Consider the following 27,361-nt stretch of genomic DNA (forward strand, 5'->3'; position numbering starts at 1 on the left):
CCCAGAAGCGGGGACAGCTTGACGCTGTGCTGCTCAATGACTGCAACGCTCCACCTTTCCTAAGAACATTGAATGAAGGGCTCCTTTGCCATCACTGTCAACCGCTTTGTCCCGCCAGAGAAAGTCGAGGTTGTCAACGACCGAGGAAAGTCTGCCTGTGGGTTTCCTGCCAGCTGAATTCTGCAAAGGCGCTGACAAGTGAAGATCCAAAATCCAGCCGTGGTTGAGACCCGATTGTCAATGCCGACACCCGACACCCGCTGCCAGGCCTATGAGTCCTCACTGAGTCTTCTTTGCAGCACCAAACTCTTTGCATCAAGGTGCATCACATGCCTCTTCTTCGCAGGACATCCACAATCGATCATCAATGAGCACTGCAAAGGTCAAAGCTGCTGTCTCGACACCACGGTTTACATTTCCTCTAGAAATCTCGATGCCCTGTGGCTCCTGCTTTAAAGGGAGTCCACTCTTGAGGGATCCATCAATGAACCATTGAAGAAACTCTTCTAACTCAGGTACATTGGGGTAGTTGAACATTTTGACCAGGAAACCAGACTATTTAAACATTAATGGACTGGGCGGGTTAATACTCTTTATTACAGGTTTCCCAGGTGGGGGGATGCTCACTCAGAATTGTCTCTTACTAGCTAGAGAACCATTCTGCCATTGTTTAACCTAACTTGCTTTCCTTCCTATGATCTATGTTGATACACATTGTTATATAATTTGTATTCCATTATAACTGTCAGCAGTTGCTGCATTTTAAAGAAGTCAATAGCTAAGTGTGGTACCACATAGATATTGTAAATATTTGCCATATTAGAATTGCAAGAGTACAATTGTGTTATTAATTGATGTATATATCCTGAACCTTATTCATATATAAAGAACTGTGTTAGCACATAACATAGTGTGTGGACATTCCTTTGTGGGGGGCGTAGACACTGTACTTAAGAACCAGCCCACATCACTCCTGAGAGCTTAAGCCTTGATTGCTCGTCCATACTACCATATAGATAATCTTTGCTGGTGTGCTCTGTGCTTCTACACTCCCATATATTAGGCAGGAGTACAGATACCCCCCTACAGTCTTTACACTGGTGGCAGTGGTGGGATGCTAATGGTTTGAAGAGTGAGTTTGTAAACCTGCCACCTAAAAAATTTCCACACTTGGTTGATTTGAGGTTTTAGTTGTGTACTAGGATAACTTCACTACAAGCAATGGAATCTATTGCAAATGGAAAATTGCCTAGGATGAGCTCAGAGGCTCTCCAGAGTGCTTTTGAAGCCAGGGAGTTATACTTTGAAGATAAGTCTAGGGCTGAGCTGATAGCTTCCCTGGTGGACTACCAGACTGATTGTGATGCTCTCGATGCAAGGGGTGCGGGTGCGGTGGAACCACTGAGGACCCTGCCCCTGGGGTTATTATTGAATTTGTTTCTGGGAGTGCCCGCTCTCCTGCTGCCTCTATTCCGAAACCCAGCATTGTTTCTTCAGGGAACATTGGAACTTGAATTATTAAGGATGAAATTGGCCTTGGAATATGAAAAGTTGGAAACTGAAGCTGAACTAAAGAAGGAGGAGTTGGCACAGCAAGTGATACTCAAAGATAGGAATCTTGAACTTAAAAACAAGGACACTGAATGTCAGAGAATACCGCTATAGAAAGCTAGGGTAAAGGCTTCAGCCAAACCAGTTGAGAGTGCCAGGTCCCACGCAACCAAGTTTATGAAAGATTTGGTTGATGTGTATGTGGAGGGTTCAGATATCCTCCAATGGATTAAAGCATTTCAAATGGCTTCTGGATTCCATGATGTTGATAAAAGAGGTTGGGCAAAGTGTTTGTTAAGTATATTGCCTCAGACTGGTTATGACTGTATTCTACAAATGCGTGTGAATGAAAGGGGTCAGTATGAGTGCATTAAAGCTTCTTTGGCAAGACACCTACCCAATATCTTAAAAGGTTCAGGCAACATAAAAAGAGAGACAATGTGTCTTGGGTTGACTGGGTGAGTGCTGCAAATATGAACATGATTGGGTGGAATGATGGATAGAAGGTGAACATTTTTATTGAATTGTCCCACCTTTAGCTTGTTAAGCAATTTTCTGAAGCCTGTTCACCAGAGCTGCATCAGTATGTTGCTGACCAGAACATTTCGGATCTCTTTAAGCTGGCCAGGCTGGCTGACAGGTGGGTCTCCCACTGGGTATCCCCTAAGGATCACAGTAGGAAGGACACAGACAAAGAGAAGGAGGCCTCTCAGAAGTCTTTGTAGTCCCCTAAGCATCCACAGTTGAGTAAGCCTAAACCTTCCGCTCCAAAGAACCAAATATCTAGTGGGGATAAGTCTTATGGGGGTGGGGGTAAGAGTAGTGGTTCTCTTGCTGCAAAGCAGGTTCCCACTGGATCCAATACCATACCTTGTATTCCTGGCCCTTGTTGAGAACTGTGGGGCTCTGGACCACAAGAAGGGTGACCCCAAGTGCAAAGGTAAGGCACTTGGAGTCCAGGCTGTCAGCCTGACCTACCCTTGCTTCATTCCTGAGGTGGAGGCCACTGTCCTCCCTCCTCTACAGAAATCACATTTGGTGTGCCTGCAGAGATTTTCCTAGGGTCCCTTGGAGCCTGGGACCAGTACACAGAAGTACTGGCTACTATCTGAAAACATATCTGCTGATTTTTGAGAAGTGTCCTCCTGAATGGCCAGCCTTCTACTGGTTTGATAAACACTGGGCAAGTATGACATTGGTGGACAGGGCCCTGCTTATGCCAGAGGACTATGTAGGTGCTCCTCTGAGAACTAGCAGGTTAGCTGGTGGGCCTCCCAAATTATCTCCTGTAGACCTAGTCACCTTTCACGATTGTGGACAAGACAGCAAAGCTTCCCATCCTGGTTCAGAACAATGTTCCCACCCACATCATGTTGGGAAATGATCTAGTAGAGTTGGGGTTGATCTCTGATGAACTACCCATGACTGCTGCTGCAGTCACTAGTCACTAGGTCTCAGGTCACACAGGGACTGACCGCTATTCAGGTAACCAAGCCAAAGGGAAGACCCAAGGCAAGACGGAAGATCAAGAAGGCCACCTCTGCGAAGGTTGTCCTTCTCTTTCTGCTGTTTCAGCAGCACCCACTGGGATTCAGGCTCTGGGTTGGGCTGGGTCCAGTGGTAACCTGAGACTCAACTCCTGAGTGAGAAGAGCCAGAATACCCTCCTGCGGGAGAGGTACTCAACCCAGAGGATCACCCTGACCTTCAATGCCTATTGCCTGGTGGGGCGCCCTCTGGGGGAGCCTTCTGCAAGGATCAGAGAGAGTGCCACTCTCTCGAGGGTCTAAGAAAGGTGAAGTGCCTAGGTTATTCAAAATGTATTAGGAGGGTGAGCTCCTTTGTAGTGAGCCCACTAAGCCTGAACCTGGTGCCCTCAAGAGGTTGGTGGTACCCAAGGTTTACAAGCCCTTCCTATTGCAGTTGGCGCATGAGGTGCTCTTAGCTGGTCATCTTGGTACCAAGAAGACTAAAAAATGGCTCTCTGTACATTTCTACTGGCCCTGGATGGGAGTAGAAATGGAGTCCCACTCCTGGACCTGTCCCACTTGTCAGTTGTCTGGCAAAACTGGAGGCAGTGTCATTGCCCCACTGCAGCCTTTGCCAGTGGTTGGAACTCAATTTGAGAGGATAGGCATCGACATTGTCGGTCCCTTGGACCCTCCCACATCAGGTGGACACCGGTTCATCCTGGTTCTATCTATCTATCTATTGTGATTTTTAGATAGCGCCATATCGCCCATAGGCCTCAGAGCGCTCACATAGACAAACAACAAAAAAACAGATACCTCAAGCAAGATAAAGAGCAACAGGGACTATTAGATTTCTCCTTCATCTAACAGGTGTGTCTTGAGTAGTTTCTTAAAAACAGCAAGAGAAATGTAGTTTTAAATCAGGGGGGGCGTGGAGTTCCAGATCCTTGGGGCCCAATGAACAAAATTAGTACCACCCACTCTTTCCAGAATTTTTCGTGGTTGTTGTAGGTCATGTTTATCATTAGATCGAAGGTTTCTTAAGACAGATGCCCTGTTAGTTTTTTTGCAAGATAGTTAGGAGCGATACCAGCTAGGCATTTAAAGATCACAACGGTGTATTTAAATGTAATCCGCTGTTGAACTGGCAGCCAATGGAGTTTTCTTCTGGCTGCTGAATTTTTTTTCCCATCGGCTCAATCCAAAGACTGCCCTAACCACACCATTTTATATGGTCTGCAATTTCATAGTATTGCTTTTGGATGTGCCCATCAGGAGACTATTACAATCGTCTAGTTTTGAGTTGATTATGGCTCCCGCAATAAGAGCTAAGTTTCGCTCGGTTAGGTATGGTCGGATTTGCCATATTAAGTTCGTGTGAAACACACATGTTGATTTTAGATAAGACACATGTCTCTTATAAGAGAAGTGTGAATCCATGAAAACACCCAAGGTTTTAACATGATCCGAAACCTCAATGAAACTATTATTAAACTTACATTTTTTTGTATTGTTAATTTAAATTTCCTATTTTCTGAAGAGTGCCAAGTATCAAGAGTTTGGTCTTTGCCTCGTTGAGCGCAAGAGAGTTAGTTGCCATCCATGTTTGGATAGCATTAAACACTTCATTAACTCTTTGTGCATCCTTTTCGTAGGGGCCTGACAGTTCGAATACCAACTGAGTGTCATCGGCATCATTTGTTAACTGGAAACCCAGGTTTTGAAGCATGTCACACAATAGTTTTGAAAAGATGTTAAAAAGCAATGGGGACAAACATGATCCCTGCGGGACACCACAGGTCAGCAGCGTTTTCAGGGAGCAAAAGTTTCCCTTGACAACTGCAGCCATCCTTGGGCCCAAAAATGATTTCAACCATTTTGTTGCAAGTGGAGAACATCTGCCAGTTGTTCTCAATCTCTCGGCCAGAAGATTATGATCAATAAGGTCAAACACAGAGGAGAGATCAAGTAGCATAAGTAGGGCAGTTTCCTTGTTCAATAATACCAGCAATGTTAACCTGGAGATCCAAAAGAGCGGTCTCTGTTCCATGCTTAGCCCTAAAGCCGGATTGCTCATTAGCCAGTAGTTAATTTGCGTCTACAAACTATTGATACTGTAGTTCGGCAATCCTGTCAATAATTTTAAGCAGGAAAGGCACGTTTGTTATAAGCCTAAAATTCCCAGGTATTGACGGGTCTGGGTTCTCCTTTTTAATAAGAGTCATGATCCATGCTTCCTTAAGGTCTGCTGGAACATAAGCTTCTTCAAATGATTGATTCACAAATTGCGCTACCCAAGGTGCTAGGGTATCTGCATAGTCCTTAAATAGTTTGGCGGGGTAAATGTCCCCCTGACATGAGGATGGCCTTAACTTATGGATAACCTCCAGAACCTCTGCAACAGAGACCTTTTCGAAGTAGACGAGATCTGGGTGGCTATCCGTCTGGTCACTCTTAGTGATGGAGGTCATGTGGAGGAAGTTCTTAGGGTCAGAAAACCGTTTTTTCTGGGCTTCGAAAACATTCATGTATTGCCTGACACCAACTGTCACTCTCTTGAGGTAAATGGGTAACCTGGGGTTCTTTCAATTCTTTAAGAATTGAAAATATTTATTTGGATTGTGACTATACTTATTGATTTCTCTTGTTAAAATGCTCTGCTTTTGCTTGAAAAATAGTCATCTTATAGTCGTTTGCGGCTAGTTTATAGGATGCTAGTGATGATGAAGTTTGATGTTTTTCTCCAATGAGGCTCAGCTTTATGCTTAGCTCTTCTGGCTTCAAGAATGTCACTAGAAAACCATGTGTTCAAGTTAGTGGATTTATTATTTTTTTCTGGTTTAAGTGGAGCCAGTTCATCAAAGGCTTGATTGGTAGCCTTTCTGAATGACTGGGTGCAGGTGTCTATGGACATATGCTGTTGTAGCGAGGGCAGAAGGGGGTAAATCATTTCCTTGAAAGTCTCACTAGTTACTGCTTTCCTGTTGCACCACGTTCCCAGAGAGTTAATCCTAGCAGAGTGCTGTGTCTGTATGTCAACTGTATGACATGTAAAGTTGGCCATATGGTGATCGGACCAAGCACATTTTAGAATTTATTTGACTGTTAATTCCTGTTTTTTTTATCAGTATCCAGTCAAGTATATTGCCGGCATTGTGGGTGGGATTTCTTACTACCTGTTGGATATTAATAGTCTCAAGTGATGCTTTAAGCTCCTTTGCCATTACGTCCTGAGGGTTATTATCCCATAGATTCAGATCTCCAAGTACAACAAAAGCTGACGTATCCTTAAAGGTGTTACCAATACTGGCCATAACTTGTTCGTCAAATTTTGGAGTTAATCTGGGTGGGTGATACAATAATAAGAAATGTATGGAGGATACATGGTTAACATTGAGTTTAATATGGAGAGATTTGCAATGTTCCAGGTCTGGAGTAGTGGATGTATAAATATGTAGGTTCTTTATAAAGATAATAGCAACCCCTCTTCCCCACAGCTCGATCTACATGAAGCATTGTGTGACTCTCTGGTGTATCCAGTGATATTGCGTGAGATGTAGTTTGGGTCATCCAAGTTTCAGTAAGAAACAGGATGTTCAAATGATTCTCTGATATCATGTCCGCCTTTCTGTTGCATGTTTCACTAAGGAATGGGTATTTAGTAGGCAGCAGTTAAGATTGCCATCCAATTGAACAAGAGCATTACTCCTGTCTGTGCCATTAGTATCCACAAGGGCATCACACACCCTAGGGCCCTCACACTTGAGGGTCTTGATAGCTACCTCTCGAGTGCAGGGGTCTGTGGTGCCAAGTCCCTGGTGTGCGGCAATATCTTTAGAGCAGAGAGGGGTAATAACCTGCAATATCAAACATTTTTTGTTTAACTCTGGAGCATATGGGTTGGGGCTCCTCTGTTTTGTCCCTCAGGGAAGATGTTGGCGAGGTAATATTAGGGTCCGCAAGCAGAGGTGCCGACCCTAACTGTGCGGGTGTATTTAGGAGAAATAATGCCATTCATTCGGCATTCTTGGCTGAACTCTGTGTATTATGTGACGCGATACGAGCGATCATATCTGCACGTAGGCATGCCATACTTGCTTGTTATTGTTCCTGTGCAAGCTTTAATGTTTCCATAATTTCTGCAAGTCCCATATTAGTTACAAGTAGTTAGATGGTGAGCCCGTACCTTTCCGGACCTTAATCGGACCATATCAGACCCTCACCGACGTGCCGGCACTGACACGCCTGTCGTGGGAAGATAACGGTCAGAGAACTACAAGTCTGCTGGGGCTTGTAGTTATGCTTGGAAAAAGACACGTGGCAGCCTTTAAGCAACAGCGCAGCCAGCGGAGGCTAGCAACACAGTTTGATAGTACAGCCAGTAATTGTGACGCAAATACACACAAAAGAAGTTCAAGGAAATACAATAAAATCAATATTTAAATAAAACACTATAGAATGGCTATAAAATGGCAATGAACAGCGCTTCCAGCTGCACAATACAAATACCTACCTGGTGGATCATGCCATCAAGTACCCTGAGCCTATACCCTTTTGGACCATTACTGCCAAGGTGGTTGCCTGGGCTCTCCTGGGCATTTTTACGAGATTTGGTTTCCCTAAAGAGGTGGTCTCTGACAGAGGATGCAACTTCATATCTAGTTACATGCAAGCAATGTAGAAGGAATGCGGAGTAACATATAGGTTCTCCACCTCCTACCATCTGCAGTCCAATGGTCCGGTTGGGAGGTTTAATAAGGCACTCAAGGGCATGCTGGGTGCTTTGGAAGAGCCCCTAAGGAGGAAATGGGATCTCTGCCTAACATGCCTGCTGTTCGCCTGTAGAGAAGTGCCTCAAGATGGGGTTGGTCTCAGCCCCTTTGAGCTTCTCTTCGACATCCCGTGACGGGGTCCCTTGCTTTAATCAGAGAAGGTTTGGAAGCCACCCCTCCAGGTCCGGTTAAGGAGGTGGGGGACTATGTGTTAGGCCTCAGATGGAGGATGACACAGATGATGAGCCAGGCATCAGAAAATCTTAGGGCAAGCCAAGAATTAAACAAGTACTGGCATGACCTTAAGGCCTCACAAATGGATTGGACTTGAGGACAGGAGATCCTTTTGATGGAGCCTACCAAGCCTCGAGCTTTGGCAGATAAGTGGACTGGACCCTTCTGGATAATTTCCAAGATCTCGGATTATCTAGTTGAAAGGGGAGTCCCTGGCGTAGCCCCTCAGGTATTCCACATTAACAGGCTCAAGCCTTTCCACAGGCGAGAGGAAGTCTCATGTCTTCTGCTAGCTTCAGAGCAAGTGGAGGATGTGAGTGAGCCCCTTCCTGATTTACTGCATAGCAATTCTCAAGATCGCTCAGTGGAGGGAGTACATCTCTCTCCAGATCTGACACCAGAGCAGCAGAGGGCCTGCAGGGATTTGCTCCTGCAGTATTCCCCTCTGTTCTCACTGACACCAAGCCTCCACCCCGTGGTGCAGGCCTGAAATTGACACTGGTGACAGTGTACCTCTCAAAAGCAGACGTATCAAATGTCAGATACTGTAAAGAACCACATCCAGGCTGAGATCGCCAAGATGTTGGATCTGGGTGTAATTGAACCCTCCACCATTCCCTGGTCCAGTCCAGTGATCCATGTCCTTAAGGCAAGTTCCCGGGAAGGTACTAAGGATTGGCGGTTCTGTCTGGACAACAAAGGAGTCAATGCTGCCACCAAAACTTTTATTGCATTGGGCTGATGAGGTCGTTGACACCATAGGTGCTGCCAAATTTGTAAACACTTTTCAACTTACCTCAGGCTATTGGCCATTGCTTTAAATGGAGTCCACTCTCGAGGGATCCGTCGACGAACCGTTGAAAAAACTCTTCTAACTTAGGTACATTGGGGTAGTTGAACATTTTGATCAGGAAACAAGACTATTTAAACATTAATGGACTGGGCTTGTTAATACACTTTATTACAGGTTGCCCCGGTGGGGGGGATGCTCCTCAGAATTGTGTCTTAGTAGCTAGAGAACCATTTCCATTGTTTAACCTAACTTGCCTTCCTTCCTATGATCTATGCTGATACACATTGTTATATGATTTGTATGCCCTTATAACTGTCAGCAATTGCTGTATTTTAAAGGAGTCACTAGCTAAGTGTGTAGCAACGAGAAGGCGAAGAGAAAGAAACTGAGGTAAGGCTGGGAGAGAGAGCCACGGGAGATCGGGTGGAACCCGCTAAGTATGCGGTAAGAACAGAAGACAAGCCCACCCGCTTCATGCACGCGCGATAAGTCAGAAGCTTGAGCTCGGGATCGGGAAAAGGTAAGCGTTTCGTTCTTCTCAGAGAAGCTGGGACAAGGTCTTGAAGGAAAAGCACAGAGCAATGTAAAGGAAAAGCAATGTGGAAATACCATGGATTACTCATCAGCTAAGAAAGTATGAGCTACGTTTTGTACACAGATTGATATACATTTGGATTAATTTAAACCGTATATGATGTTCCAAGAATAACTGTTTTGATTATTATTTTATCTTGGACAAGGGATGAATATTATGACTTCTTTCACATAAGTACCTGTGATCTTATGATTTTACCACAAATGGTTTTTATGAAATTATTAAAGCAAATTGTGTAATACCAGTGAGTGTACTTATCCATTGTTGAAAGACGTTGGATCTTTTATCAGAGTTCTTTCCTGGTGGTTCGGAAACTAGAGAGGCAATCTTCTTTTTACATACTTTAACGGTTTCCATGCAGTGGGAAGATGTCGCTAGAAACCTCAAAGTCTTGGGCTCACCGTTCATATGTTGTATGCATACATGTGCCATGTTTTTAGAATGCACTGAAGAATTTGCGAGTAGTTCCAAAGACGTGACCGAAACAGGGAATGACCGAGCCGCAGTTGGCGACGTTACAGGACCATGAGGATAACATGGCGGAGGTCCAGGGCCTTGCCAGAAAAGCAGTAGGGACTTGTGGAGGCCAGTCCGGGCATGTTGATTTGGCAGGGTGGTCGGAGGCGCCCAACATAGCGAAAGCCCACGAGTGGCAAAGCCCTCCTGATTCGCTGGGTGCATCAGGGGAATGTAAAGGGGAGAAAAACGCTTCATAGTGGGAGATGATCTAAATAGGGAAGGGACTGAAAGTTCTTCCTCTCACGTGTTTTTGCCGCCTGAATTAAAAAATGGCAGCTTTGCAGCAACACTCACTGGAGATAAAGCACTTCATTGACTATCGGAATTATAGCAACGTGCTTTGCCGACAAAGTTTAATTCGAACCTACGTGATTTTATTTACCAGTTGCACATTTTCATAATGAAGAGATTAGGGGCCGGGTGCCTTGCCTAGACATATTCATATGATTTCTGCACCAAGCTGTGCTCGTCGCCGTCGTTCTCTCAGATTGCACTGAAATAGTATCTTTGCATTTTTACAAGGTCAGGAAGTCGTTGATAAACTCTCAGCGTGAAGGTCTCTCTGGCAGTTTTGTACTCGAAGTGTTTTATTTAGAACAAGGCAATCGCTTGGCATTGGTCCTTGTTGTGCACAAGGATACCAGGAGCCGCCAATAACCTGCACAGCAGAGAGGGCAACGTAGGGCAAGCTAACTTCTTTTTTGGTTTGTGTGATTCTGCGCTGGATGTGACAGCTGGGAAGAGAAAACTATTTCTCTTTCAGGAAACAGGCCCCACGTCTACAAATAGCAGCAACAATGCATTGTGTGTGTAACCAAAGTACTCCTACTTTAGTTCACATTAAGTGTTGGACAGTCTTCAATATAAATTACAGGATGTCAGCCACCAATGAGAACTGGAAATACAATGGACTGATGTATTTTTCTATCTGTACAGTAAAGTATCCAAAGGATCGGATATTCCCGTCCCTTGCACACCTTGGTGCCGAAAAATCCGCCAAAATGAGTAGCTCATTGTATGGATGTTATTTCACAAACATAGTACAATAAGTTTAGATGACAGCAATTTATAGTGAAGTGAGTCCTATATCCACTTCCACAGCAGTTCATTTGTCAAGTTTTTCTTTTTTTATTACATCATCAGCACAACACGTTTCAGCATCCTTTCTGCTTCATCAGGTGCCATTCAAAATCTACAATATAACATAACAATGTGTCAGAAATATTTTGAAAGTTAAATATATAGCAAGACTGGAAAAGCTAGTCAAGGTATTAAGAGTTTTAGACAAGTAATTCACAAAACGTCTAGGGGCAGTGATGCCATCCATTAAATCACATGATTAAAAAGGCGCCCATGTGAAAAAGCATCATATATGAAGTGTATCTTTAATTAGTACGCATGCATCCCAGAAGAAAGAAATCCAACCAAATCTGTCTATATAGACAAATATCTGAAATCTAAATGCAATGAGTTCCATCCCCATTAAAACACTGCCTACTGCAACCAAAAACTCCAAGAGCAAGCCCAGAAGTGATATCAAGAGAGAATTCAAACATCTCCACCATTAATCCACTGGGAGAAATTCCAAATTACACCAATAAACACATGCTGTTCTCATCTTAATCTGATCTGTTTGATAAATATGCATTCTATGTTAAGGTGTGCACTGATACTCTTTTTAATGTATATTTCTCTCTACGCAGTGACAGATATACATACATAATCTTACGTGTTTTATTATGGTTGTTGCTAAATCATCCGTGTTCTGAAAAATCTGAAACTGTGCGATATTTCACAATAATAATCCTATACATATTATTCTCTTAAACTGTCAGCGTATTTCGAACTGAACATGTGTAGAGACATCTTCACTCCTCACACACTCTCCTCCGATAGCAAAGCAACTGATGTTACAGCCATTCCACCCTCACAACCAATGCAGAAACTGTCTCAATCAGTACGTATGGTCTAATGATACAAGCACGGTAATGTTAGGTTGAGGCTTGTGAAACGTTAAATGAGCACCAAGCCCTCTGTACATAATGTATTTTTATTTATTTTTATTTTATTTATTTTTTACATTTGTAACCTGCACTGCAGCCCGAAGGCATAGAGGCGCTGATAAGCGGTGCGTAAGAAGGCTTGATTAAGGGTTACAAAAAAGCCGCCCCAGAAGAGTTCTTAGTATATACATACAGTGTTACAGACACATAGTTCCAGGGTAGCGAACAAAAAACAGGCACATTATTTGAAGAGACTAGTCTTGATGGCCTTGCGAAAAGCAGTGTGAGAGTCGAGTCGTCTGATGTGCGGTGGAAGGGAGTTCCAGAGGGTGGCTGCCATGGTGGGAAAACTCGTGCCACCAGCACGCTACTCTGGAGGGCCTGGAAGCACAGGGTTTAGAAAATCTCTGGACGAGATATTTAGGAACCTGATCGTGAAGACATTTGTGCGTGAGGGCAAGGGTTTTGAACAAGATTCTTTCCTTGACTGGTAGCAAGTGGACCTGACGCCTGAGGTCAGCGATGTGGTCCCTACGTGATAGTCCAGTGGCAGCCCTTAGGGCATTTTTTGGACTAGTTGGAGTTTAGCAAGGTTTTTTCCTGACGTCCCTATTAGAAGGGCGTTGCAATAGTCCACTCTTGAGCCAATGATTGCCCTGGCGATAGTTAGGCAATTCTGCTGGGAGAGGTACGGTCTGATTGCGTTGAGCAGTTTGGAGTAGTAGGCTGAGGAGGATGCAATGGCATTGACCTGCCTGTTCATGTTCAAGTTCGGGTCCAGGTAGACACCCAAGGTCTTGACTGTTTGGGAGACAGGGATTGGAATGTTATCTATGGTGAAGGAGTTGTATTGCTTGTCCAGCTTACCCAGGGTAGACGGGGAGCCAATCAGCAGGAGCTCGGATTTCTCGCTGTTGAGGCATAACCAGTTTTCTGCCATCCAAGATTGGATCGTGGTGTAAATGGAGTTGAGCGTGTTCAGGAATGTACTTATTCATTTTAGTATACAACCCTTTTATCACAGACATGTGGTCATTTTTACTTTCCCCAATGGCTCTTTGAGGTTATGCAAATCAGGCTGCAACACTCACTGTTGTTATTTGTCTCCTTCCGTTTTTTCATTGCGGATATTGTGCAAGAGTAAACTAGGAGGATATCAGGCTTTTCATCTGGGAATGCTAACTTTCTATCAGAAAATAATTTATATGGTATTTTTAGGTTTTGATAATGTGCTTAGGACCTAAGAGCATTGCCACAATATAAATGACAGTCATACGGCTCAGGCTACGGTTGGAACCAAGGCAGAACAAAATATGCCTTGTAATAATGGGGGTTACAATGCATTACAGATGGCATGTGTATTTAAAAAAGATATACATCCACATTTTCATTTTGCAATGCTATTACGAATTCTGTGATGCATAATACCCCTTAGGATGGTGACAAGCAGTGATATTATATTAGTGTATCAGTCTGATTGTGTGGAGAGGGCTATGGTCAACATTGTGTTCCAGTCTGATGATCTACTAAATTTGGTGTTGATTTGCGAGGGTGATTTGTACAAAAGGGGGTATGAATAAAAACAGTGCAAATTCCTTATAATAAATTTGGACTGAAAATAGATGATGGTAGAATGAGGACTGCAATGAAATCAATTACGTGCCTTGATAACAGGGCAGGTAACACAAGGGGGTTGTGGAAGTCCCTCTACCAGCACAAACACAGCCCAGACCTGTTCTTGGCTGGATGGCCCCCGGGAGAATCTCAACCAGGTCTTTAGCTCACTGTCCCATTCATAGCAGAGACATTTCCATCTGCATATCAATCTTTGTCCTGCACAAGGGCAGTCCAGCAACGAAATGCTAGGTAATTCTCCTCTGAACAAGAGTACCAACAGCAACTCCAGACACGTGATTCGGCTTAGAAGGGCCTCATCAGTGATGTGGAGCTCTGCCTCTCTAAGAACAGTGAGCAAGGTGTCCATGTCTGGATTACCCTGGTAACATAGGGTGGGACCCAAAGTTACTTAATATGCAAAGCACTGGGGGTTCTTGGGGTCCCTCTATCGGCACAAACACAGCCCATTGACCTGTTCTTGGGTGGATGGACCCGGGGAGAATTTCAACCAGGTCTTCAGCTCACTGTCCTTTTCACAGAGGAGACATTTCCATCTGCATATCAGTCTTTGTCCTGCCCAAGGGCAGTCCAGCACCGAAATGCTAGGCAATTGTCTTCTGAACAAGAGCACCAACAGCAATCCCAGACACATGTTTCAGCCTAGTCGGGCCTCATCAGTGAGGGGGAGATGTGCATCTCTAAGAACAGTGAGCAAGCCAGGATTACCCTGGTAACATGGGGTGGGACCCAAAGTTACTTAATATGCAAAAAATGGGGGGTTCTAGGAGTCCCTCTACTGGCACGAACACAGCCCATTTACCTGTGCTTTGGTGGATGGCCCCCGGGCGAATCTCAACCAGGTCTTTCGCTCACTGTCCCTTTCACAGAAGAGAAATGTCCATCTGCATATCAGTCTTTGTCCTGCCCAAGGCAGTCCAGCACCGAAATGCTAGGCAATTCTCCTCTGACCAAGGGTACCAACAGTAACCCCAGACACATGTTTTGGCCTAGTCGGGCGTCATCAGTGAGGTGGAGCTGTGCCTCTCTAAGAACAGTGAGGAAGAGGTCCACATCTGGATTACCCTGGTAACTTAGGGTGAGACCCAAAGTTACTTAATAGGAAAAACAAGGTTTCTGGGAGTCCCTCTACCAGCACAACCCCGCCCATCAACCCGTTCTTGGGTGGATGGCCCCCGCGAGAATCTCAACCAGGTCTTTAGCTCACTGTGCATTTCAAAGAGGAGACATTTCCATCGGCATATCAGTCTTTCTCCTAAATTACCAGAGTAATCCAGACATGGACCCCTTGCTCAATGTGCTCAGAGAGGCACAGCTCCAACTCACTGATGAGGCCTGACTACACCGAAACACGTGTCTGGGGGTGCTGTTGCTACTCTTGTTCAGGAGAGATTTGCCTAGCGTTTCGGTTCTTTACTTCCTTTGGATGGGACAAAGACAGATATGAATATGGGCATTTCTCTTCTTTGAAAAGCGCAGTGAGCTAAAGCATGGTTCAGTCTCTCCCGGGGGCCATCCACCAAAGAACAGGTCAACGGGCTGTGTTGGTGCTGGTAGAGGAACTCCCTGACTTTATTTTGCATATTTTGAGGTACTTTGGGTCCTCACCCTTAGTTACCAGGATAATGCAGATGTGGACCCCTTGCTCACTGTGGTCATAGAGGCATAGCTCCACGTCACTGATGAAATCCGATTAGACTGAAACACGTGTCTGGAGATGCTGGGTTACTTTTGTTCGGAAGAGATTTGCCTAGCATTTCGTTGCTGGACTGACTTTGGGTGGGACAAAGACTGACATTCATATGGAAATTTCCATTCTGTTCAAAGTGCAGTGAGCTAAAGCGTGCTTGAGACTCTCATGGAAGCCATCCACCCAAGAACAGCTCAATGGGCTGTATTTGTGCTGATAAAGGGACTCCCAGACCTTCTTTTGCATATTTTGAGGTACTTTGGGTTTTCACCCTAAGTGACCAGGGTATTCAAGACGTGGACCCCGTGCTCACTGGAATCAGAGAGGCACAGCTCCACCTCACTGATGAGGCCCGACTAGGCCGAAAGATGTGTCTGGGATTGCTGTTGGTACTCTTGTTCAGAAGAGATTTGCCTAGCATTTTGGAGCTGGATTTGCTTTGGGAGGGATAAAGACTGATATGCATATGGACATTTCTCTTCTCTGAAAAGCGCAGTGAGCTAAAGCATGGTTGAGACTCTTCAGGGGGCCATCCACAGAAGAACAGGTCAATGGGCTGTGCTTGTGTCAGTAAAGGGACTCCCAGACCTTCTTTGGAATATTTTGAGGTACTTTGGGTTCTCACCCTAAACCAGTGTAATCCAGACGTGGACCCCTTGCCCACTGTGTTCAGAGAGGCACAGCTCCACCTCACTGATGAGGCCTGACTTGGCCGAAACACGTGTCTGGGGTTGCTGTTGGTAGTCTTGTTCAGAAGAGATTTGCCTAGGATTTCCGTGCTGGTTTGCCTTTGGCTGGGACAAAGACTGATATGCATATGGAAATGTCTCTTCTGTGAAAAGCGCAGTGAGCTAAAGTGTGGTTGAGAATATCCTGTGGGTATCCACCCAAGAACTGGTCAACGTGCCGTGCTTGTGTCGGTAAAGGGACTCCCACACCTTATTTTGCATATTTGGAGGTACTTTGGGTTTTCACCCTAAGTTACCAGGGTAATCCAGACGTGGAGCACTTGCTCATTGTGCTCAGAGATGCACAGCTCCACCTCACTGATGAGGCCTGACTAGCCTGAAACACACGTCTGCGGTTGCTGTTAGTACTTTTGTTGAGAAGAGATTTGCCTAGCATTTCCGTGCTGGACTGCCTTTGGGTGGTATAAAGACTGATATGCATACAGAAATGTCTCTTCTGTGAAAAGCGCAGTGAGCTAAAGCGTGGTTGAGACACTCCCAGGGGCCAATCACCCAAGAACAGGTCAATGGGCATTGAGGAAGAGACCCGCTAAGGGACCTCGTAGTAGGGCGATAAGGGATTAGCGGCACCAGTGCACTTACCGGTGCCGGTAATCCCTTACTGCCCACCTCGTAATGACCCCCAATGAAGGAATAAGTACGAGAGGCAGTACTCCATTAAACAGGCCCCATAATCAACACTTTGTGATCTGTTGCTTGAACACTCGAGAACACTCTCTTTATTTTGTGGAGAGAGTTCTTATTGATAATCTACATCTTTTTCTTTTTATTATTGCAGGAGACCTGGAGTGTGCACTCTCTTGCAATCGATGGGCAGGTTATCATATGTGCTGATGCCGTGAAAAGAGAAAAGGGTAGGCCTAAAGGGGGGTTGTTGATTTCGGTAGAAAATTCCTGTAGTCTGGAGAAACATCCATCTAGCACTCAAAGATAATATGCAGAGATTATGAATAAAAAGGATATCATTAAAAAAAGCGTTCGCTCTTGGTAATGTATATGATCCTCCAGGCATGGTTAATCATAATATGAATGTCAGAAGTGTATAAGAAATTTTGGACAAAGATGGATCCTCTTAACCAGTGATAAAAGGGGGTGATTATAATGCTAGGACATCATCCACAACTCATGCACATAATGATGAATCGGTTTCATCCCCCATTGATAAAGCTGTATGTAGCCTTTGTAGCGTTATATTGAGAGAGAATATGGATTCCAAATGTTAAATGGATACTGTATGGGAGATATAAACACTGGATACACAAGAATTGGGAAGGACGTACTTCCACTATTGGCTACATCTTTGTGAACCGGTTTGCATTTGGGATGGATGGGGGTAGATATGGCTATCTGCAATATGGAGGAAAGTGACCATTTTCCTATTGCACACTGTCGGATATTGAATCTAAAATAAAGCAGTTGACAGCTGCGGTGCTATCTCCATGAACGGTAGTCTAAATCGGGTATCTTGGAATCCAGTTAAGTAAGACGAGGTGAACAAATTACACTTGATGAATTGGTCACATTAATACAAGTTTATGCATTCAGTGGGATGGATGGAGGGCTTCAGATGTTGGAGGATTTTTGATAGCACTCAACAGTTCCAGAAATCTACACATAAATATAGGGAGTTTAAAAATACAGAAGACCAATGCAATCTCAGGAGTAAGGGTAAATATAGATACGACCCTCGAATGCAGCGGGCGAAAATAACGTTGAAATCCGATATTAGAAAACTGGTAGCTAACAATAATGAGAAAAGCAATAACCAAACAAGCACAGATAGGAAACGGGTGTTTCATAATTGGTTACTTCTGCGCCATAGAAATAAGCAAAGAAATCTATGGTTAGCTCTAGCTGGGCATGCGGCTAGGAATGATACAAAGCAGTTTTGGAAATAATAACCTCTGAGTGAAAAGGCATGCTGATAAATGGTGGCTGCTCGAAGGACGATTGGGAACAGCATAAAAGCGGCACCATAGGTGAACCATTTGGGGAAATGCCTACAGATATTGTATACACTGATAAGTGTGAGTTTAAATCCACATATAGGGACTTGGTGGCTATCATAAAAAAAGGTAAATACCTAGCGGGCTGTAGGGCCGGATGGTGCATGAAACGCCTTATTAAGAATGAATCCAGAACTTTGGGCAGCTGCCCTACCCAGCCTTTTTGTGAGTATTGGTAATGCTGGCTGTATCCCGAGCGCGTGGAGAGATAGTAATACAGTTCTGGTATACAAATGGCGTTGTAGGTCCCCACAAAGCAATTATCGAATGCTAGTAATGTTAGATGTTCCCGCCAAACTTTTTGCTAGGGTTCTGTTGGAGAAACTGACAGCATGGAGTGATGCTGAAAGATTCATCCCTCAGAATCAAACAGGATGCAGAAAAGGATACAGTACTCTGCATAATTTAATCACATTGGTCTCCCTTATTGAATATTCCTGGTACATGCATTATTTGCCTGTATATGCCACGTTTATTGGTTACAGCGCGACATTCAATACAATTCCTTACACCCGTGTGTGGCAGAAACTGGCCACGTGGAAAATCCCTAAAGGATTGCTCTCCATGATCACGCTCTTATACTCAAATACCAGGGTGAGAGTTAGATTGGATGGCAGACGGCAGGTTACGGACTGGATATCCACTTTTTTTGGGTGTTAAGCAAAGATGTATCCTGGCCCCTTCCCTGTTCAATTTATACATGTCAGATTTCAATAGCGCATTAGACGTACCTGGGACATTTTCCATAAAATATGGTGACATATCGGTATCATGGTTTGGCTACGCAGATGATTTGTTGATATTAGATTACACCCCCAGGGTCCTCCAGGTCAAGCTGAAGGCCCTTGGTGAATATTCTGAATTAAATGGATTAAAAATCAGCATAGATAAAATAGTGTCCAAATCTAAAAAAACACTAATTAAAGAGCCACAATTAGACTTTAAAAAAGTGTCAAGTCGAACAGGTCAGTCAATGCAAATACTTGAGTGTTATTATAGATGAGCCGTTAGTATGGAAGAAACATTGGGAGGTGGTTTGTATCAAGTTATCTCAATAAGTAGGTGCTTTAAAAAATGGAGGACAGTCCTTGTCGAGTTTATTGACTATATATCGGCCAAAATACGTCTTTGTGTACTGGAGCGGAGATATGGGGTTGGAATGATCAGAGTTCTTTGAATATTCAGGAAGGTAAATCTTTAGGAAAGCTCTTTAGCTTGCATGGTCCTTATCAATAGACTACCTACGTTTAGAATGTAATATAATAAGTGTCAGGACCTTGCTGGAAAAAAGAACGTCACTACTGTTGCGGAATATGCTCGAGGGTAACAATGAGGCCATACACTATAGGATAACAGATGCTTTTTCCACTTTGCCACTTCTCATGAAGGATAGTTGTATAGCTCGACTTCAGTCTATGCACGAAAGATGGGATTATATGTTACATGTACAAATTCCTCTAGTTTCTGCATCAGTAAATATAGGTATGGTGAAAAGACCTTGAATAGGTATGACACTGAGCGCGCAATAATTGAAGTGGCTACAAAAGCTAATAGTGGAGTTTTTTAAAACTATTATTTAGGAAGAATTTGTCTTCCAAAATATATAGAGGCCTACTTAAATAGTGATATAGTGAGAAATTATCTGCGCATCAAATTCAAAATGTGCAATGTGTTTGAAATGCAAGGTGTCCGCAGAGGTATACCTAGGGTGCATCATCTCTTTAGATTGTGTATGAATCAATCATCGAGTCCATGAAGCACTTACTTATGGAATGTGACAGTCTTAATAAACCTTGCTGTGTATATCTGTTGCAGTATAGGGGTGATGCCTTTGACATTAATATGAGAGATTTGTGGATGGATTGTATGATTGGGAATGATTGTTAAACAATGTGATCTTAAGATGAACATTTCAAAAGATTGGGACTCATAGTGAGTTGTATATACGTTATGGGATATGTATATGTAAGGAAAATGAATGATTTTTAACTAATTTGGTATTATGATGGATTTTATAATGTTTTATATTGTTTATAAAGTCTATTTAAGACTGTATGTGTGCAATTAAATAAACAAAAATAATGTGCTTTGCTCAGTAATACGAGTGTAACTTTTTTTTTATCATGCCTTGAACATATACTGGAAGTGATAAAGAGAAATGAACATTATGTAATTTAAGAAAGAGACAGTTTACAGTGTTAATACAATGGAATCATGTCCACTCTTTGTTTGTTTTAATACCTGTTTCTCACCACCTCTCTCAGATATATGATTTGTTTTCCTCTGACCATGAAGCTATCAGCAACAGCTGGGGTGGCTCTAGCACACGTGACAGTGCAACTCTAACCCAAAAAAGACAAAGACATAGAGAAAGAGGTGGACAGTGAGAGAGGGGGAGAAAGTGGAGGAAGAGCAAGGGAGAGAGAGAGAGAGAGAGAGAGATAGAGAGAGAGAGAGAGAGAGAGAGAGAGAGAGAGAGAGAGAGAGAGAGAGGGGGGGAGATTGTCATATTATATACTTGGCACAGTAAGTAGCAATAATAATCGAAAAATAATAGCCGTCGTTTAAGTATATTCCCTGTGCTAGATTCCTCACGCTTCCAAGCACTGTGACAATTGCAGTAAATATTTTCACAATTGTAATATTTCCCAATATATGGATTTAAGAAGATTTAAAGACTGAATTGTCCCTGTCAGGATTCAAACTTGTTAATGCAGTTCGCACAGACATCCGAGACATGTGCTTAACACACTGAGTTATCCTATTCAATTAAATAAAATCACTATGTTAAATTTGTGTTTCTCACCAATAGGCAAGTCAAGGTTTTGTAAATGAAGCAGAAAAATACATATTTATTTACATATAGTCACCTTGCCTTTATGATAACATATAAAAACAATGCAGCCAGTTTCCTTGTGATTGGTTATGGCATGGGTAGTATGGCTCAGTGGCAATGTGCTCGTTTTACGACGCAGAGCAACACAGTTTCAGATCCCGGATATGTGCTTAAAAACCTATTCTGTATTATGTGCGTTTCATATACCAATTATAATTATACATTATCGTGTCACCAGTCACTACTGCCATACAGTACGTTGTTGTATGACTTTTCATTACTTATCTACTTTCTCTTTGTAATCAATCACAATGTATGACGTGTCTGCTTGTTCTCCCAGAGTCACATATTAGTGTTTCCGGTTCCCAAGCAATCTAGGCGCAGTCCTTTCACTTTAACTTGCTAAAATGTTACAGTACTTTCAAATTCACAAGCAAACTCGGAAGTGCTGTCAGATTTAAAAGCAATTTAGACGAAGCAGCGCCACACTCATGGGGCACAACTTGCAAATGTTCAAGCAAACTAGACACAGAACCGTCACACTAAAATGCAGCCTACATGTATCTATTTATTGTGTGACATAGTTTCATTTACAGACTGAAATGCGTATAAAACAGACACATTGCATTCTTAATTCATCAACATAACAATTCAGTAGAAAACAGTTAAAACATTTTTTTTTAAATCGTATCACTGCAATGCATTTTGATGTTTCTTCAACACAAAGAATTTGATGCCAAAAACTTTCCGCAGATAAAATATCCATGTTCAATACAAATTTACCAAACACTAATTTAGGGAGCTCTGACAATTTAAACAGTCTATAAATAAATGCTTTAAAGTGTCCACTTCTACATTTCAGCAGCAGCACACTCTAACATGATTTGGAAGATTATTTCTGGCTCCCAATACCTGTCTTGTAGGAAGAAGAAGAAATTTAGTCCTCAACATAGTATTCCTACAGAGGCATGAATGGTGTTTCACAAGTAGCAGGGGATCACACTAGAAGAGTTGATATCATAATTACAATGGTCATATACCCGGTACTTAGACAACTGATCTCTATTGTTAATCCAGTCCCTTTCTAAGAGCGTCTCCTTAGTTTTACGTGGGCAAGAAACAAATTTCTCTTCAGACGAGTTAATGGCCGTTAGAATAAGCTGCCCATTGGTTTCTAACCTTACAGGAATAATGCAACTTGTCATCCCCGAGGGCCGCAAACAAACGGCCTGATGGCGGCAAAGGAAGACCTCTATGTAAATGCAAAAGCCTCCAGTCACTACGTGCCCGCAGTGAAATAAGACCTCATTCATGTATAGTAGCGGGCATCGGGACCCGTTGAGGTAAGGCCAAAGCAGCGATATGGAGTACTTTCAGATTTACAAGCAAACTAGACACCATACTGATGAACTGCAATCCTGCAGATATGGAGTATTTTCAGATTCACAAGTAAACTAGACACAGTACTGTCACACTAAAATGCTGCAGACATGGAGTACTTTCAGATTTACAAGCAAACTAGACACTGTACTGTTGCACTAAAATCCTGGAGATATGGAGTACTTTCAGATTCACAAGTAAACTAGACACAGTACTGTCACACTAAAATGCTGCCGACATGGAGTACTTTCAGATTTACAAGCAAACTAGACACTGTACTGTCACACTAAAAGGCTGCAGACATGGAGTACTTACAGGTTTGCAAGCAATCTAGATGCACTACTGCCACCAGATATTCTGCAGGCATGCAGTACTTTCAGATTTACAAGCAAACGAGACACCGTACTGTCACACTAAAATCCTGCAGATATGGAGTACTTTCAGATTCACAAGTAAACTAGACACAGTACTGTCACACTAAAATGCTACAGACATGGAGTACTTTCAGATGTGCAAGCAAACTAGACACTGTACTGTCGCACTAAAATCCTGCAGATATGGAGTACTTTCAGATTCATAAGTAAACTAGACACAGTACTCTCACACTAAAATGCTGCACATGGAGTACTTTCATATTTACAAGCAAACTAGACACCGTACTGATGAACTGCAATCCTGCAGATATGGAGTATTTTCAGATTCACAAGTAAACTAGACACAGTACTGTCACACTAAAATGCTGCAGACATGGAGTACTTTCAGATTTACAAGCAAACTAGACATTGTACTGTTGCACTAAAATCTTGCAGATATGGAGTACTTTCAGATTCACAAGTAAACTAGACACAGTACTGTCACACTAAAATGCTGCCGACATGGAGTACTTTCAGATTTACAAGCAAACTAGACACTGTACTGTTGCACTAAAATCCTGCAGATATTGAGTACTTTCAGATTTACATGCAAACAAGACACAGTACTGTCACACTAAAAGGCTGCAGACATGGAGTACTTACAGATTTGCAAGCAATCTAGATGCACTACTGCAACCAGATATTCTGCAGGCATGCAGTACTTTCAGATTTACAAGCAAACTAGACACCGTACTGTCACTCTAAAATCCTGCAGATATGGAGTACTTTCAGATTCACAAGTAAACTAGACACAGTACTGTCACACTAAAATGCTACAGACATGGAGTACTTTCATATGTGCAAGCAAACTAGACACTGTACTGTCGCACTAAAATCCTGCAGATATGGAGTACTTTCAGATTCATAAGTAAACTAGACACAGTACTGTCACACTAAAATGCTGCACATGGAGTACTTTCAGATTTACAAGCAAACTAGACACTGTACTGTCGCACTAAAATCCTGCAGATATGGAGTACTTTCAGATTTACAAGCAAACAAGACACAGTACTGTCACACTAAAAGGCTGCAGACATGGAGTACTTACAGATTTGCAAGCAATCTAGATGCACTACTGCCATCAGATATTCTGCAGGCATGCAGTACTTTCAGATTTACAAGCAAACTAGACACTGTACTGTCACACTAAAATCCTGCAGATATGGAGTACTTTCAGATTCACAAGTAAACTAGACACAGTACTGTCACACTAAAATGCTACAGACATGGAGTACTTTCAGATGTGCAAGCAAATTAGACACTGTACTGTTGCACTAAAATCCTGCAGATGTGGAGTACTTTCAGATTCACAAGTCAACTAGACACAGTACTGTCACACTAAAATGCTGCCGACACGGAGTACTTTCAGATTTACAAGCAAACTAGACAGTGTACTGTTGCACTAAAATCCTGCAGATATGGAGTACTTTCAGATTTACAAGCAAACAAGACACAGTACTGTCACACTAAAAGGCTGCAGACATGGAGTACTTACAGATTTGCAAGCAATCTAGATGCACTACTGCCACCAGATATTCTGCAGGCATGCAGTACTTTCAGATTTGAAAGCAAACTAGACACTGTACTGTTACACTAAAATACTGCAGATATGGAGTACTTTCAGATTCACAAGTAAACTAGACACAGTACTGTCACACTAAAAACTACAGACATGGAGTACTTTCAGATGTGCAAGCAATCTGGCAGTACTGCGCCTAGATTGCCTGTAGGTCTGAAAGTATTCCATGTGTTTATCACATGAGAATGACAGTACTGCTGTCTAGATTGCTTGTAAATCTATAAATTCTCCATTTTGCAGTCACACTGATAAGCTAGAGACAAGGAGCATGTTTAGATTCACAATCAAGTTAGGCATAGTACTGCTAGTATCACATGTTATAAACATTGAGTGAAGTCGAGCTGACATGTTGCATAGTACGTGATACCTTGATCAAATGCTGCATTCATACAGTCTTGATAGGATAATATGATATATACATGAATGAATTGTCTGAAGCAAATTATACATTCAGACAGGGGTCAATCATTCCAAACACAATCTATGTTGCATGCAGGGGACCACCAAAGTCAGCAGAACTTGCATGCTGTTGGGTCTCCACGACGCAAAGTGGACAAGTAAAGGCTCTCTGAAAACATGCTTTACAGGCGCTCTTTGCTAATGGATTCCTATGGAATCCGCCTGGCTTGAATCAAGGCGTATTCCATGGGAAGCCTGCAGGAAAATCTCAGGGAGGCGTGCAACAGAGGCGCACTGACGAGACGGATGCGGACAGCGTGGCGGAGATCTTACCTCTGCCCCTCCATCTCGCCACTTCTACTGTGGCAGCACATTGAATCGAGATGTAAAAGCATTGCACCTGTCTTTTACGCCTCCATGTAACACCTGCCAAATGTAACCTAACGCTGATAGTGTATTCTGAGGAACAGCACATGCTGCTTATGTTAAATAATGCTATGTTAAGAGTGTTTTTTATGCTACACTGGGCACCGCTACCCAATACAAGTACACCCCGCCACAGGCCTGCCAAGAGAGGCGTACAGCAAAGTACACAAAGGGCCCCAGAATCTCCCCTGCGTTATGCACCATTTTCAGAAGTGCATGCTGCGTGCAGTACTGTCCGAATGAGGACCTGCGACCAGGTGTTTGTTCTCAGAATCAATCACATGCTACATGCAAATCATGACCTCCTTATTACATCGAACATAGACACATGCACGGTTTTAAGGATACTCTTGTGCATGCATGCAATGTTGTCAGAAGTGCATGCTACATGTGCATAGTGCTCGTGTATGCACATGCAGTGTAAGCATGAGCATGTAAACATGCACTTTAATTTGTTAATTTGCAGACGCACTTGTCACTTTTTCAAACTAAGGCACATGTATTTGGCACTTAGGCTCAAATTGATGAATTATCGCTTAAGCAGCAGCCGTCTGAAATTATTCTGGTTGGAAAGTAAAGTCGGCGAGTTGATTCAAAAACGAGCTCGAGTGACAACACCTCTTCTGTTTATTAATAAACGTCATGCACATGTATGCTCTCAGAATCACACAATACTGGCAAATGATTCAGCATCACGTGTGGCATAGGATCAACTCGTTCACACCACGTGCTACTCACATGTCAGTACAGTGCCTTGTAACACACACCCGCAGAGCTAATCTTGCGTGTTCTTAGTCATATGATGCACATATCAATATATATATATTTATATATATACTCCTCACACACATGCTACATGTTGTGCTCTCTGGCACTCAAATGATATGCATATACAATTCCCTTGGAAACACCCCATGCACATGGTATGCTCCTAGACTACATACGGTGCTCACATGACCATATGTCGTATACTGTCCGCTAAGGGAAACCTTACACATAGACGGAGACTCAAATACTCCCTCTGCTCACACCCACTGTCTATGTCAAATAAGAACGGTGCTCTAGCGATTACAGCCTGGTGCATGAAAGCTCTGTATGCTGTTCGGTAGACAGCAAAATAAAACGACATGTCTAAAATGGATAACTCTGCCGCGAACCGTGGACAGTCGCAAACACTGCACCCCGATTCTGGAAGTGCATTGTGCGCCTCTGCCTGAGAAGACACTGTCATACGTTGCGCTGCGGCGTGAGGAAGTTTCGCGACATTTCTAGGAGAGAAACACGGGCGAAGCGTGCTGTGGGCTAAGCAACCGGCTTTCACTTTCCCCGGTTCCCCCAAGCATGGTTACACACAGCGACCACAAGCAAAGAAAGGTGAGACCCACTGTTGTGAAGTAAAAGTTAGAACAAAAATTAAATTAGTCTTACCTTTAAATTAAACAAAAACTCCGCGCGCCACCTAATTAATGTTCATTCCGCGTGTGGGAGTTCACATAATTCCGCACAACCGTCTGACTGGAGACTATTTTTAGAATCTGAGATCAACTGCTGCCTCCTATCGGATTTCCAAAATGCGTGAAGTTCTCGACAACCAAATTCCTCTCTCTCTCTCTCTCGCTCGCTCGCTCGCTCGCTCGCTCGTGACCACTATCTCTCTCACTCGTGTTCACTGTATTTCTCCGACCAATTTCTGCTGCTAATTCTTCTTTTCGCTTCTTTCTTTCCTGCCTCCACTGCTTTTTCTTTCTAATTTTCCCATGTCGCCTCTAAAGTTCGTTCTCCTCTCCCCACATAATCCCCATAGCACTTATTGTTTATTCTTTTAATTATCTTTGGCATCACCCCCCCCCCTCTCTGTCTATTCGTTTTTTGCTCCTTTTTTCCCCTTTATTCTCTTCTCTTCACAGTAGCAGTCTAGCTCTTTCTCACTCCTTTAGTCGCATACGTTTTAGCTCTATCCCTTTTGTCTCGCTGTCCCTCAGCCTCCTTCCTCTGCGCAGCTCCTGTTCCCTCTTTCTTCTCTCTCTCCCTGCTTTTCTCTCTTTACTTTCTTCCTTTTATCTTCTTCCTGCATTTACTCGCTCGTCCTCTCTGTTTTCCTTTCTTTCCTCTTTCCTTTATGTATCTCCCGTGTCCTTTTGCCTTGAATGTGCTCTTTACATTAAATCCACCTTCGTTGCTTATGTCTGCATAGCACCTCAGTCTCTCTGCCGCAACCTTACTTTCTCATTTGTTGTCTGGTTAAGATCTTTGTGTGCTTTTCCTTGTTCTAACTTTCCAACTGTGAATCTTTTTCCTTTTCACACACTC

At 43.1% G+C, this 27,361-nt stretch overlaps 1 protein-coding gene across 4 annotated transcripts in view; it reads right to left on the minus strand.

The window, feature by feature from the left end:
• The window catches only part of ABCC9 (ATP binding cassette subfamily C member 9), a 1,387,936-nt gene that overhangs the window by 1,294,896 nt on the left and 65,679 nt on the right, over window positions 1–27,361 (minus strand). For 3 of the 4 annotated variants that reach the window (XM_069628445.1, XM_069628447.1, XM_069628444.1), the window contains exon 1: window positions 26,480–26,621. The exons of the other annotated variant lie outside the window; for it this stretch is intronic. The gene's annotated coding sequence lies outside the window, so the exon portion shown is untranslated. Of the gene's footprint in view, window positions 1–26,479; window positions 26,622–27,361 lie in introns of those variants that run through there. 4 annotated transcript variants of the gene reach the window in all.

This window comes from Ambystoma mexicanum, chromosome 12 (assembly GCF_040938575.1).
Source record: "Ambystoma mexicanum isolate Mex_15411 chromosome 12, UKY_AmexF1_1, whole genome shotgun sequence".
Taxonomy (NCBI): domain Eukaryota; kingdom Metazoa; phylum Chordata; class Amphibia; order Caudata; family Ambystomatidae; genus Ambystoma; species Ambystoma mexicanum.